This window comes from Spermophilus citellus (genome assembly GCF_964194105.1).
Source record: "Spermophilus citellus genome assembly, chromosome: 9".
In the NCBI taxonomy this organism is placed as follows: domain Eukaryota; kingdom Metazoa; phylum Chordata; class Mammalia; order Rodentia; family Sciuridae; genus Spermophilus; species Spermophilus citellus.
The window spans coordinates 99,881,930-99,898,736 of record NC_138191.1 but is presented as its reverse complement, the minus strand read 5'-3'; the positions used below and the strand labels follow the sequence as shown (position 1 = coordinate 99,898,736).

At 32.3% G+C, this 16,807-nt stretch overlaps 1 protein-coding gene across 2 annotated transcripts in view; it reads right to left on the bottom strand.

Moving 5' to 3' along the window:
- The window catches only part of FAF1 (Fas associated factor 1), a 401,623-nt gene that overhangs the window by 207,011 nt on the left and 177,805 nt on the right, over positions 1-16,807 (bottom strand). The gene's annotated exons all lie outside the window — the stretch shown is intronic.

The window sequence follows — 16,807 nt, the reverse complement described above, 5'->3', positions numbered from 1 at the left end:
CTCACTGCAACCAATCTCAAGCTACTGTTTGAGATTCACAAAATTTCTGAATATCTAATAACCAATTTCTTGCACCAATAGGAGTTAGCTCCAGCACTATACAACAAATAGCTCTGACAGAATATTTCCAAACTGACCAGCAATTAGTACTATAATAAATTTCCTCCTCCTTTTTTTTTTTTTTTTTTTTTTTTTTTTTTTTTTGGTGGTGGTGGTGGTGATGGTGGTATTGGGGATGAAACCCAGGGCCTTGTGCATGCAAGGCAAGCACCCTAGCAACTGAGCTATATCCCTAGCCCCCCTGGAATTCAAGTAATTTCTAAAATACCTTTTGTTTTCTTATTCTTAAAGCATTCTGTTCAGTTCTGTAGAGAATACAAACTATTATTTTGTAGTATACAGCTCCATCCTCAAAGAAAATATAGATTGTAAGATAGAATAAGATAATTTATACAAATGAGTATATAATGTGGCACAATAACACTTTGCAATATGAAGGAAAACTCAAGAAAAAGGGTACATTCATACAGGAAAGAGGATTACAAAAAACTTTCTGAAGGATGTATCAGCTAAGTGTGGTCTTCCTCAACTATACATGGGTCTTTGAATAGCATGAGAAGAAAGGGCTCAAGATAAGGTGAACTTCTATAGAAAGTACTTTAGAGTAAATAAGGTTGCCTTTACCTATATTGTCTATTTTCATTCTTACAATTAAAAAATGTCAGGCATGTAATATTACTGTTATGCTATTTTACAGATGAGGAAAGAGTTTGTGTAATGAATAGAATAGGGTGAGGTAAGTAGGCTACTACTATAGCATGAAGCATGAAAGATTAAGGAAATGGAATCACTGAAAACACACAAAATCATACAACAAGAAAATGCAATGGCTTTCCTGTGGACTCTTCAATATCACTTGCCTAATTTCGGCATCAATACCTCTATTTCTATGGCAGGGAGAGTTAACCATCAAGTCCTTACATACACCCTCACCAAGATCACTGTGTTGCACAATTTCAGGAGCTACCATTTTTTTCCTTGCTTTCTTTTTCTTTGCTTTCTTTCCTTCCTCTTCTCAATTCCCTTCCCCACTCGTTCTCTCCTGTGGTACTGGAGATCAAACCCAGAGCCTCAAGCATGGTAGGAAAGTGCTCTACCACTGAGTTGTATCATCAGCCTCAGGAGGTACCATTTTCAATCGGCACAGCCATAAGCAGCAGGCCTGACACTAATACATATCATAAGGATCAAAAGAACTAGGTGGGGGAAAGGAGTTGAAATGTATAAAATACTAACATAAGGTTAAGTTTCTTCCTCTTTCCCCTCAGTAAAGTTGATACAAACTTTCAAAGTCAAAAACCACTGACTAAAAGACATCTCCACAAAATCACACACAAATTACTATGAAGTAAAAACCATTCTCTTTTTAATTTAATATCTGCTAGAAATGTAGATGATACATGATAATTTCTCCAGGGGAAAAATGCTTTTGTTTTGTTTTCTGAGATGGGGGTCTTACTATGTTGCCCAGTAAGGCCTCAAACTCCTGGGCTCAAGTAAGCCAACTGCCTCAGCCTCCTGAATAGCTTGGACAACAGGGTGTGCCATCATGCCCAGCTGAGAATGTATTAAACAAAGTAGTATCTTTATTCTCCATAGACAGTATTTATTGTATCCTCAAAACACTTCTTCTACAATATAATAACAGAATAATACTGATGGAAACACTATGCAAAATTAGACATAGAAACTGTGATGCAAACTGTAGCTACCTTTGTCATGTAAAAAAGTTGGTATTAATTCTTTTGAAATCTTCTTCTACTAGTGCAACAGACCTGCCATCAAGTAGAAACAGAGTAGGAATATGTCCCCTTTTATAGATTTAGCAAAAAAAAAAAAAAGTTTTCAAATGTGGTTTCATACAACTCAAATGCTTAATAATATCAAACTCAAGAAAAACTGTTTCTAACATTACAAAGTCCATTTTTTCTTGGTTTAAATTCAGTGAGGGGCTGGGGATGTGGCTCAAGCGGTAGTGTGCTCGCCTGGCATGCGTGCGGCCCGGGTTCGATCCTCAGCACCACATATAAACAAAGATGTTGTGTCCGCCGAAAACTAAAAAATATTAAAAATTCTCTCTATCTCTCTCTCTTTAAAAAAAAATTCAGTGAAAAGTGAAAAGACTTAGTCAAACACTGCTAAGTTGAAAAGTTCTTATTCCTATATTTTTATCCAGCTGACATCACCACAGTCTCCTAATCTTCCTTTTTGGTACAATTTTTCATTCTGGAGGTTTGGCTCTCTGATGAGCTTTCAGTTCACCGTATTCATTTTTTGTTGTTGTTGCATTTACTTTTAAGTGTACAATTTAGTGGTTTTCAGCATATTCACACAGTCCTGCAACCACTATCACTAATTCCAGAACATTTTCATCACTCCAAAAAACAATTCCCCTCTCCCCAAATGGGCAAAGGACTGGAATTTCTCTAAATATATGAAATGATGTTCTACATCACCAATCATTAGGAAAATGCAAACCAAACCACAATGAGATACTACTTCACATACATTAGGATGGCTATTATTTTTTAAAAGATGCAGAAATATCCAGTATTGGTGGAGTGGAGAAATGGAATTTCTTATGAATTGCTGATGGAAATCTAAAATGATGCAGCTGCTGTTTGTGGGAGAAATCAAAGGTTCCTAGAAAGCTTAAAAATAGAATTGCCATATGATCAAGCAACTCCACTTCTTAGTATATTCCCTCCAAAAATTGAAAACATGTTCTCAAAAATATATTTAAACATTCATGTTCATAGCAGCATTATTCACAATAGCCAAAAGGTGGAAACAACCAAGGGCCTCCAATGGATAAATGGATAAATAAAATGAGATATACACATACAGTAGAATCTTTTCTTTGTCAATAAGGAAAAAATTCTGACACATTATAACATGAATGAACTCTGAAGACATTAACTTAAGTGATATAACTCAGACACCAAAAACCTCATATTGTGTATGATTATACAAGGTACACAAGATAATCAAATTCTTAGGGTTAGAAAGCTAGGGACTGGGGGGAAAAAGGAATGGGGAGTTATTGTTTAATGAGTATGGAGTTTCACTTTGGGAAGACAAAAAAGCCCTGAAATTGGATGGTAGTAATGGTTCAAAGTGACTGCTACTTGATGTCATTGAAATTTACTCTTAAAAAATGATTAAAATAGTAAATGCTGTTATCTACATCTTCTTACCATAATTAAAGGAAAAGAGAAAATATATATATATATCTATACACCAACTGAACCAGCAACTCTACTCCTATACATACCAAGAGAACTAAAAATGTATGTCCTCATAAAAACACATAGGTGAACATTCACAGCAAGCAGCATTATTCATAAAGGCCACACAGTAGAAGCAAAACAATTATCCATTAATAGATGAATGAATAATCAAAATGTGGCATATCCATACAATGGGACATTATTCAATCTTAAAAAAGAAATGTCTTCTAGCTATATCCATGTTACTGCTAATAGCATAATTTCTTTCTTTTTAAAAGGCTATGTATATTTACCACATTTTACTATGTATATTCACCTTTATCCATCTATTATCTAAGTAATGGACGCTTAGGTTGCTTCCACATCTTGATTATTGTGACTAATGCTGCAATGAATATAGGCACCATCTGACATCCTGATTTTATAATTCCTTTGGATTTTTTATTTGCATTTCCAAATGACTAAAAATGAGAAACAAATTTTCATGTGCTTATTAGCTTTTTACATATCTTATTTCAGAAAATGTCTATTCTAATCCTTTGTCAATTTTAAATTAGGTTGTCTATTGCTGAGCTGTAAGAATTGTTTACATATACTGGATTCAAGTCTCTAATCAATATATGATTTGGAAATATTTTCTCCCATTTTGAATCACCTTTTCACTTTACAGATAGTGCCTTTGGAGACACTAAAGTTTTAAATTTTGATGAACTCCAATTAATCTATTTTCCCTTTTGTTGCTTATGTTGGTGTCCTAACCCAAAGAAACCATTGCCTAACCCAAAGTCATGAAGATCTTTACCTATATTTCCTTTTAAGAGTTTTATAGCTTGGGCTCTTACATCCATTTATTTATTTATTTATTTATTTATTTATTTTTAACCAAAAAAAAATTTTGAGTTAATTTTTCTATATGATATGAAGGAGTGGTCTGATTTCATTTTTTTACATGTAGATAAACCAGTTGTTCCAGCACCATATGTTAAAAAGATTATTCTTACCATGTTGAATTGTATTAGTACCCTTGTTGAAAATTAATTGACCATAAGTGTAGGAGTTTATTTCTGGGTTCCTAATTCTATTCCTCTGATCTGTATATCTGCCCATATGCTGATACCACAGTCTTGACACTCACATAGAATTTTAATTCACTTAGCACACTAAGTTAATAACATCAAATTAATACTGTTTACTCAATATTAAAGAATCTTATATATTAGAAAGACATATATACAATTCACTGTTAAAGTCTTACTGTATTACCATACATATAAAGTCTAATTTAGAATAAACATAATATTCTTCATTATCTAGTGGGAAAACGATCCTGATTTATAGGAACTTAAAACACCATGGTAACAAAGGATCTATGTCAACTTTGAACCCCTTAAATAATACCTTAAGGATTAAAGGAATATTTATATTTCATATGACATATTTAGACATCTCCATATGCAGTTATTGTCTACTGATTAGTTTGCCCTCCTCCCCCTTCTCCCTCTCTCAACTAACCAGGGTCCTATAAGACTTACATTAAGGAGTGTAGAAACCCTAACAACTAATAACCTTATGCTAGGCCCTGCCTTACCTCTTAAAGTTCTATTGCCCCTCAACATAGCCACACTGAAGATCAAGCCTTCAACCTGTGAACCTTTGGGGAAACATATTGAAACCATATTCAAACCACACAACAATGATAGAGATGCTACAACAGAAGTATATACAGAAAACTTTGTACACATATTGGTTCTAAGACATTAAAAAAATATTTTTAGGGCTGGGGTTGTGGCTCATTGGTAGAGCACTTGCCTTGAATGTGTGAGGCACTGGGTTTGATTCTCACACCACATATAAATGAAAAAAATAAAGGTCCATCAACCACCAGAAATAAATAAATAAATATAATTTAAAGAATATTTTCACTACTAAAAACTTTGGGTTGCTGCAATCTACATTATAAAATGCAAACATGAAAAATAAAAACTAGGCTACTCAGAAAGAAACGATCACACAGTGTGTTAAGTCATACAAGGATTGGTACTTAAATTCCCTGTCATAATGCAATTATCTTTCCACTATTACAAGTAAACTAACTGCCAATTGAGAAGCACTGTTCAGTTTATTAAAATCCGTAACAGTGCACCAGTAGATTAAGAATAACATTTTTTAAAAGTTTCTATAACCCTTTGAGAAGAAAGTCATCATAAATTATTTGTCAGATATTACAAATTAAAATGACATAAATCTATTTTGAAGCAGGATTTCTTTTTATTTTGTACTTCTGCATAAATTGTCCATTCTCAGTCCATTTTAACAAATGTGAGAATTTATAACCAAACCAGAGAGATCCTTTCACAACAATTTCATTCAGAAAGTACATATTTATTTCAACATTAATATTTAAAATACCGAAAATACTCAGAAATTCTTGGATGATTTCTCCTTTGCAAATGCCTTCAGTTAGAAATAATCTTGCTTAATAGATCCTTATTTTCTAATTTAGCCATTCATTAAGCTCACCTATTCTGTGACAATTTCAATAGTAGGCCCTGAAATAAAGAGAAAAATTTGACACTTTTCTGGCTTTAAGGTTCATATAGTGTAATAGGAGAGAAGTAAACAGATAATTACAAACAAGTACAGTGCTACAGCAGATATATGTTCACGAAGAAAGAAGGAACTCAGAAAAGAGACAAAAAACCTGAATAAACATAAATGGGGACCATCCAGATAGAACAATCGCCTGGCTCACAACACTTGACTTCAAATTACTTTTGGTAGTTTCAATAAATTGATTTCCCCCTACACAGAAAAATGGCTATAAGTCAAATCATTGAAAGAAAAAAGTAACATGGCTCCAAAATCAGTTCCTGGAACTCTAGTATAACTTTTGAGCAATATGACCAAAAAGATGACTGATCTGAAAAAATCAACATTCATTTAGATTTAGGACATGTGCACATTAACATATCAATCACATTCACTTTGCAGATATGCCAACCATCTTGCTTCATTCATTCAACATAAAAATTGGTTGCAATATCTGAAATTAAAACTAGCAGTAGACATCAGGACTCTTAAAGCATTTTACTATATTTCTAATATTTCAAATTTTAAGAATCCATGTATATACACGTAATCTTCAACAAAAAAAAATTTCAGCAGAAGGAAAACATCATCCTTTGAAAATATCTTACTAAAATTCCCTCATTTGTAATTTGAAGGATAAGGAAACTATCTCTTAATTCAGCAGAAATGAACTATTTAACTGATATTCTTATGATGATGATGATTATAGGGCATTATAAACATACTTCTTCAGAGGAAATATTTTACATTTTCATCAGGTAAAATCAGGCATATAAATGTAAACTGATTCTGATAGCAGAACACCAAAAAGTCTAGAACAAAATGCCAACAGCGTAGTTTGAATTTAATATACATAATCTATAACTCTAATATTTGCTTTTGAAATTGAGTTTTCATAAAAAATCAGCAATCTTACTAATTATCTTGCTTATAATTAATTTTATTTAAATGTGATTTTTCACTATATTTTTCCTTCATAATGATTACAGAACTTTTCTTTAATAAAACAGGAAAAAATAAGAATCCCCAAACCAAAACTTTGTTCAGTATTTATGGCAGTAACTATCACAAACAATATGGTTACAATTGACCAACAAAAAGTATGATATTGCATTGCTAAAGATTTTTAACTGTCAGCCAAATAGAAGGAAGGAGGCTGAGAAAGTCAATGTGTAGAACACTATTTTCAATTTACTTAAAATACCCTGTGAGTTAGACATAGAATTTTTACTTTTCTGAACACTTTAAGATTGGCCAGTGGTGCCACCTTAGATTCACTGTACTAACATTTAAAACAAGTTAACCTCTAGCAGAAACAAAAAGAGAGTTATGTAAATGATTATAAATCAATGCTCTGGAAATGTGACATTTCATCACATATTCAAGAGGTCTAGCACATATATCAAATTTCTCAAGTTTCTTACCTGCATAAAAATGGATTATCTACCTTTATTATATTGTATATGCTTCCTCTCTGCAGGGCAGAGTTTTTTCTTCCATTTTCCATTTTTTTTCCCTCTTGCTACTAAATGGCCAGGCAAGGGAAATTTCTATTATTTATATTCTTACCATGAACAATAAAAAAATTATTTAGACTATATTGGTCAAAAAGGATGTCATGGCACCCTGATCTCTTAAGGAGAAATTACACGTATAAGAGATTTATTTTGAACATTTTCTTGCCCTCTTATTCCACAGGGCAATTTAGAACTTTTATACATATCTCCCCAAAATATGTAAATATAGTTTGCACTTTTCAAGCAGAGATTACATATCATCCATAAATAAAAGCTTAATTTTCTTTTGCATAATCTTTGCTTTAAATATTATTCTCAATACTCGTGCTCATTCCCTAGGAGGTTCTTCTTTCACGTTCTTCTGGAATTAGTCAAATCACATTTATTCCACATTTTTAAAAATTGACTGTAACAACATTTGGCTTTGATATTTATCCCTTCAATTATCCAAAATTTGTGGACATTTCATTTGACAGCATTGTTTCTAGGAAATAACTCCATAATCAATGTGTGGAATAGCTATAGTCAAAACTGGAAAAGATTCTTTCCTTGCCCTCATCTGCCTTAGCAACACATCTCTGGACAGTGCAGGTTAAGAACTGTGCTGGCATTTTTAAAAAATCCTACTTTACTCTGCAGATGCAAATATAATTCATTTTCTTCTGTCATTCAGAGGACTTTCCCAGCATTATTCTTTTCCAAAGTACCTTCTTTCCATGTTTCCTTCATCCCTTTCCATCAAGTGTCCATGTTCAGTATTATTTCTCCAACTGCCCTCCCTCCACCCCCATGCATTAGCTGTAAAATAGATGTAAAGCTTGGTGTAAGTCCAAAAATTTTATGATCAAAATACATACTTAGCAAATTGTTTGGCTAAATCTTTCATGTATGATGAAAGATTATTACCACAATTCATTAGCAAATTATAGACTTTGAAATGTAGGCAGACAAATATTTGGCCCTGTATCAATCAATTTGGACCAGCTGGGTAGAAATTCACACAATCCCAGGAAACCTGGGAAGTGAGGTGCTCTTTCATTTTTCATTCACTTGAAACATTAAAGAAAAATTATCATTCTATAAAAATGTCCACTTTTCAAGATTTTAGCAGAGCCATTTTAGAGTGGGTTTCATTTTCGTTCAATTACTACTTTAGTGACCAATAAAATGATCTTTTTCCCCCATGCAAAAGATTGTGGAAGAATAGTGCCTAATGAGCACAGGGTACCCAAATACTTAACCATTATAATCCTGTTTGAAAAACTAAATATTTAATAATGGCTTTATTGCCCTAAAAAAAGAGGAGAGGAACTTCTACACACACTAAATAAGCCTGGAAACTAATTTTGCAGTTATTCACAATAAATAATATCATTAACATTCTTCCTCTGAGCCTCCCTAGCCTAGTGAAGTGACCCTGTGCAAAGATTCTGATTGATCCTATGTCTGTCTGTTTTGGTTAAGCTATAAGACGGTATATGGGGACAGCTGCACTTGGGAGCAACTTAAAACAAATTTCATCTTAGTGGCATCTAATCCAGTCCTTGGTACAAGACACATGGAAAAGTCAGTGTCGAAATTAAACAATGAGGGCTTTGCAATGAGCAGATGCTTTTGCCTTGCAGTTGTAAAACCTTTGAACAATCCAGTACTCTACTGTCTGGTCACGCAATGACCACAAAGCAAAGGAATACATTTTGTCATTTATACAAAATGTTTGCCATGAGCTTTTAGTTTTTTTTTCTTCAAAAAGATTTTTTACAAATAATAATAGGAAAATACTGAAAGCAATAATATTAATTCCAAATTGAACAATAGGTTTTTAAAATATATTCAGCACACTAAATATGTTCTTTAAAAGATTAATTCTTTGAATGCATATTATTGAGTCATACACAAGACACATCAGACAAAAGAAGAGTACCATAACCAAAAGTTTTAAGAGGTTGTGGTCAAATAATTTTTGGCAGATGTAAATAATTTTCACCTGTAGACCTTATACCGAGTCTTGGTCTAACTTATGTCTACTAGCACTTTATATTCACTTATCCGTGAATTCCTTTTTTTGTTTTTTGTTTCTTTATTGGCTTGTTTTACAGGGGTGGAGGGATAGGGAGAAATGGGGATATTACTCTACTTTAAGGATGAAGAATATTTAAATGTTAAAATACTTCTCAGCTTAAGCAGTGTGGTCTTGTAGAAACTGCAGCCTTTCCTAATCCTTATGTTACAGGAGGGAACCTTATCTCTAGCATTCACATTCAGGAACCTAGGGGTTAATATTTTAACACTGCAATAAACTCTTCTTCATAAGAAAAAAGCATTCTAACCACAGTAGTCTTGGTGAAAGCACAGAATCAGCCCCACCTAAGAAAGTGTCTGTATGGTCATGATCAATCCTCCTCTTCTGCTAATTAAGGTTTTGGCTTTAAAGATAAGTTTTTATTGTACCTGCAAAAAAAAGTCTAGTAGCTTTATCTTTATTTTAAATAGTCTATTTCAAGAAGAATTTTTTTTCTGTTTTTCTTATCTTTCAATTTTTATTGAAATATAATCTTTCCAAGAATATCAATTCAGTAAAGTCTCATTGCTTATGGATTTCATTGGATATTTTGTTGGCTATAGGTTTAAGAATTATACTCCTCTCTCCCCATCCTACACCTTATATTTCAATGGAAAGTCCCAAGTAATGACCATATAAATATGAAATAATCAAATTTTTATTTCAAATATCAAATTGAGCATGCTACCCTCCTTAATTAAAATTCTTTGAAAAATAATATAATTTTGTGGCTGATTTTGCATTTCTGTATTTTTTTTTCCTAAGAATGGAATTAAAACATAGATCCAAATAGCATGCTTTCTGGAATATAAATTTTAGATGTTCATTTAAGGAGACAGGCTAAACTTAGAAAACTATATGAAACATTTATAACTACTGATATGTAAAATTGATAGGATTTTGTTGTCTTCTTTGCTAATAGCTACTATTAAAATGAATTTGAATAATGGTGTCACTAATATATGTCACCAAACAAAAATAAAGCATGATACAACCTATTATGAGAAACTATAAAATCATACAAAATCAACTGAAAATATCTTTCTAAATTTGGTCCTTTGCATCCTAACCTACACAGCTTATAAGGAGAACTGATTATTTAGAAGTGTTAGTATTCCAATTACAATAGTGTATATGAACAGCCTCAAGGATATAGAATAACCATAAATTTGTGCAAACTGGATTTGGTAATATTTTGTAAATTCATAATGACCACTTAATAGCCAGAATTATGCTAATAGAATTGTGTGAAAAAATTTCTTTGGAAATGTATTCCAACACTAAAATTATAAATTACACAATTCCCACTTGCATTTAATGTACTTTATTACACTAATTTCTTTATGAGACAATATAGAGATTTGCAAAAATGGTTAACTCAAATAGTTTTCTTTAATGTGTATTTTATCCTTTCAGTTCACTCAATAGCAGCAATATATTTTATAGTATATATTTTACTCAAAAAATACATAAATAAGTCACAAACCAAAAGCTAACAGATGTGTGACTTCTAATTAGTTATAATAATCTCTGCTTCAATGCCATTAGAATGAGCCTTTCTTTTCTTTTGAAAACTAAAAAAGCTTTTCCTTTGAATTTTAAACTGTCAGGGTGCTTCAAAGTCAATGTACAAAATCTGCTTTGATTAAAATTTTAGACATCTACAGTGATAACTTTATGAAAGGAAAATATTAAATTATAATTATCCTAAACAGACACAGTCTTGTGAAACTAACCCTACATTCATGTTAAAACACAAAGAGTTGAATATAATGAATTTGATTCATCCTGGGACACAAAGCTTCACCACAGTAAACTCAGTCAACTGTTGCTCTTGCGCCTACATTCATGGTGCTTAAATAGCGCACTTTAAAACAAAAAAAACTCCAATTGGCTTTTCATACATCCACCCTCCCCAAAAATAACGCACTTGAAAAACTCAAATGATATGAAAGGCTTCAAGGCCTCTTTTCTCCCTTTCATACCCCTTTTTTTTATTTCTGTTTGCAGTAATCTGCCTTTCTCTTTCTCTTTCTCATTGCTACAGAGCAAGCGAGGAGGCTCAGAGCTTTGAAAAGGGGGCTCAGTGTGTAATGGGTCCACTAGAATTAATTTACTTGCACCAAATCCATTGAGCACAGAGGTTCCCCCCACCTTCTCAAATCATTTGGAGTCGAACGCAGCCCCCAGCCTTTGTAATTCTAGTAAAGCACTTAAAGTGCACAGTAGGTGTTCATGAGGACCATCTGGTCAAAAGCAAAACAAGCTGCTGATTTTGCCTTTGAATAGAATGAAGCAAGTGTGAATTAGTCTCTTCAATTAGCACTATTACAACCTGTCAAGTGCATATTGTAAAACAGGATTATTACAGTATTGGTCACCAGTGCAATTATTTACTCTCTGCCTTTTCTTGCATATAAAAAATGTCTTATGTTTATTAGTTTGTGATAACTGAACATAATTTTTCTTAACTCAGGCATTTTAAAACTACCAACCCAAAAATCACATTATGAAACATAGTTGTCGGCTACAATGAGAGGATACATATATCTTAAGTAACAAAGGACTACAGCATTGCCTTTAATTCTTAACAAAATTTCATTGTATCTTCTTGAAATGCAGGTCAAAAAATACTCACAGGACGGGGGGGGGGGGGGGGGAAGTATTCTAAAATACTTTCGGGGATTTGGGGAGGGGTAATTTCTGAACAGTTACATTTGGAAGTATTACTTAAAATTTCTTTCTGAGGGGATGATTTATTAAAAAATTAAGGAAAACCTCAACACTTATAAAATGATCATTACTGATTCGTTTATTTAAAGCAGTGAGATTCAACAAATTTGTCTTAAAATGCAACGTGAAACCAGTAATGTATATGCATATTTAGAAAAAACTCATAATCTCCTTTTCTGAAAGCTGAATAGAGGCTTGAATTCATTGCCAGTGCCTAAGAATTTATATCTCTTTCATTCTTGCCAAGATGTCATTTGTGATTTCAAATTTTTAAAAAATCAAACTCTGATATATGCTAATTAAAATTATTATTCTAATTGAGCTAATATGTCATTTATCTTGCAGCAAAAACTAACCACTTAAACTTTTAATTAAATAAGCATACAACTTAATTTAACCCTCTAGCATATGCACATTCTCAGCTATCCTACTCTTTCCTGAGTTCTGTGCCAGCAACCCTCCCTTCCCCATACTGGAAAACAAACAAACCAACCAAAAACAAAACAAAAACACTCAATACTTAAAACATTTTAAAAGGCATGTTAGTTAAGAAGTTATAGTCAATTCATTGCTAGAAAATTGCTCATTAGTACAATCTGTAAAAACTACATATTCACCAACTGTTACTGGCCACCAGAATTAAAGAAGAATATTCCAAAGTATATATTAGTCAAACAAGTTCAGAAAGTAGCAAGCAGAAAAATAAGCACAACACACAAAATCTGCCATGAGGCTCAAATTTTCACTGTTAAAATTAGCCTTGTGTTTTTACAATTATTTTAAAGAACTGGAGATTTAAGTATGTAAGTTCCTGTCTTGATACTGATTCAAAAACTCTGTTGGCTTGCCACTTAATCACTAGTTTGTACAACATGGTACTAGTAGTGAAATGTGCTGTTACACCCTGCAAGACATAGCTTTATAGGTTGTCCATTTCCCCATTTTCTTCCCATTAAGAAGTAAATCAACATTAGTAAGAACAGTGAGAATTCTGGGGTAAAGTGAAACTTGGGAAAGGATTTAAATAATTCCAATAGCTATTCATTGTGCTTCTCACTGTAATACATAAGTGATACCCCATGATTCCACACTAAAAATACTTAGGTTTCTTATCTTTGTTATTCTGGATCAGGTGTATATTCCTTACGTTGCATGACATCTACAAAGAAAAGTAGATATTTTGCCTAACAGAAGCTTTTGCAATAATAAGACAGACAACAAAGAATCAGTTTCCAAGAAAAGTTGGCTTGATTTCAGGGACTTATATCCTTTTCCACACCTGGGTTTAGGATTTGCAAAAGGCAAATCCATCTTCCTTCCACTCCCTTTTTTAACCCATCCCAAGTGCACTGGAAATCACAGATCTTTAAAACTATCAGCAGATTACTAAATCTGTACAACTAACTGTTTAGAAATCTGAATTTTCAGGGTAGAATATTTTTTATAACAAGGTGAGTTTGTTTAAATTTTCAAGGAAGGTCAGCATTTTAAAATGTGACAAGTAACCAATTTAGATTGTCACAAAAAATTGTCATATAATTATATAATTTTTTATAAACTGTTTTATAATAATGGAAAAGAGAAAGGATTTTTCTTCTCATGACTACTTGAAACTCTCCCCATTCTGGCCTTTTTATACTCTTACTGCCTTCTCAAATAGGAGGATAATATAAGTGGAAGGATTTGTAAAAAGGTTAAAACAAAAATAAAATCAAAATTAAACCCTCAATAACTAACTAGCTTAAATTAAAATCTAGAGCATCAAAGGACAAAAGTCATGTGTCATGGGGCAGCAGACCAGAGTCAGAATGAACAAACACTTGTACAACTATTGGTTTATCACCACTAACTTGCATGACCATATGGTCACTGAAGAATTAATCTGAAATTCAAACTGAATCTTGGTTTTATTTTCTAATTCAATATTTTTTAGAATGTATTTTGTCCAATTAACAGCTGAAATCAGTTCCTTTTTCAATCGTATTTCATTTACAAAAATTTCCCCTGGGTCAAAAAACAAAAAGCTTTCCTTTAAAACTTCAAGGCTTTCTAAAATTAACAACTGTTTTTCACCTAGAACACAAAAATAATATACTACACTGGAAAAATGATTAGGAATTGTTTGGTTTCTCTAAAATTTCTTCCTTTCTCACAATTTTTTATTACTGGTTAGAATTCATTCTTGGACTAAGTACTAAAAAGACTGAAACTGGTGATTAATTTACACGGTAGAACACATGGCATCATTAAAATTCCATGTTAAGAATAGAAGTATTAGTATTTATAAAATATAACTCCAAAATTATTTCAACATTATATTTTTATCTTAGTGCAATCAAACTGATTTTGATTGCAGCTGTAGTCCTACAACAAGAAATAATACACATACTTAAGGGTCTCCGTGGGTGGCAAGGCTGTACATAAGAACACCTTTCTGGCTCTTGAAACCACCCCAACCATAGGTATTCCACAAGTAGAAGGAGAAAAGTGATAGGACTATGCCTATAGAGGTGATCCATATCCTTTTCCTAAATTGTTCAAAATAAGAGCCAATGTGGGCTGTCTACTCACAGAAAAGCAATTAGTACAAAAATAACTACATTTATTTTTTCCTGGCAGCTAGCATTTCAAAATATAATTTAAAATAACTTTTAAAAATGAAAAAAGAAGAAAAAACCAAACTCTTACCAAGAAATACATAAGAATATCTGTTTCTGCAAAAAATATTCCTGGAACATTTTTCAAAAGATATTTAGAAAATGTTAGGAAAAAGATTTACTGTTTTCAAGTCCTTGAAGCTTAAAATATATTTGATAATCTAAATAGTATGCCATGGAGAACAGTTTCAGCCAACTGTGGCTCACAATGGCACATTTACAGAATTTTAAATATTTCTTTTAATAATTGATGTAGTCATTTTGAATCATTCTGCATAGGATATCAGGTGTGAGCAGATTGCATTAACGCTGCTTAAACATTTCAACTTGTCAGTATGGCCAACTCGATTTCGGAAATATTTGCAGTATTTTCCCATCGAAACAGTAATAAAGGCAAAATAAATATATGCCACTACTTTATAATCACCGAACATTAATGAATATTTTATGTCTTTTTAAATCTCCCTGTTTAATTTAAAAGGGTGAAATTAAGTCTCCTCCCCGCAATATGCCAATTATCTGTAAATCAAACAATAACTTGGCCATTATGCTCCTTTTTGTTAATATAAGAGAAGCTAATTTGAAAACACTGAATGGCATTTTTAGGCTATCAGCTTAATAGTCCTTTCTGCCCTCTTGTGGAAGAAAGTTGAAATACACCCATACACCTGAGTTAACAGAAACTGTCCCCACGGCGGCGGGGGCGGGGGGGGGGGGGGGGGCAGGAATATATATATATATATATATATATATATATATATATAAAAACTTCAACCAGAAATAAAAAGAAAGCAGATTATATTAAACCATCATGTATTATATTACCATTCAATTCAGAAAGTGAATCAACAACAGAATCAAATTCATCTCTCATTATCTTTGCTTTGTGTTCAAACGGCATTTCCTTGTTTAATTAAAATTCACATATATAATTTTTATTTTACTGTCATGAAGATTCTGTTGAAACTCTGAGGTAGAGCCACAATAAATTATTATTTCTAATACATTAACACATGACTTTTAAATTTTTAAATTTAGAGCATAGAATATCCATTAGAGATTAACACATTATAGAGATTAAAAGTGAAATAAAAATTGATGTTTTGATAATCCTGAAAAAAAAACAAATAAACCAACATATGATTCAATTTAGGAGTCAGAAAAAATTTTTAAAGACTTTGATTACCAGTAAACAAATTAAGTGATCAATGGAGAAAATAAATTTAAAGCAATGAGATCTTTATTCCAAATTCAAAAGAGGAAATTCATTGACAAAACATGAAAGAAAGAAACAGTAATTGTCTAGCCATTACTGAAACAATTTATATACTTCTGAAAATAACTGGTTCTTCCAAGATAACGTAAGTAATATTTTAAGCAATATAGTCTTAAGTAAAAAAATTATGAAATAATCCAAGATTAGGCATGATTAATTCTCTTCAAAAAATTAGCAGACAAAAGACTATTGTCTTCATAAATTATGAGGGGTAATAATACACAGTTACTATTTCAGTCTTTCTGAATACACTAGTTCAGTCATAACCTTAAATGTTTTCCCCCTACGGAGACAAATTATTGGCTTTTAGGTAGGTGGGGCCAAAGGCATACCAAGAAGGTACCTGTTCTCTCTTGGGGGAGGTTCCTTTTTGAAACAGTGGCCCTCCTTAGACATGGTAAAGAAAATATTGACATGCTAAATAGACTCTTCTCAGATATTCGAGCTAAATGACAGTCTCCAACAGCACCTTACAAATCCTGTCCATGGATAGAATTGAGCTGCTTAAGAAAAGCTTCCTCAAATTTCTCTTAGAAACAGAAGAGTAAAAAATATGAATAGGTAACATATTTGAGAGTAACCTTTCAAATAAAATATAAGCATCTTCCAAAATGAATGCTATCAATAATTTCCAAATTAACATTTTGAATAATCACTATTGAAAGCATGAAATACCTTATATG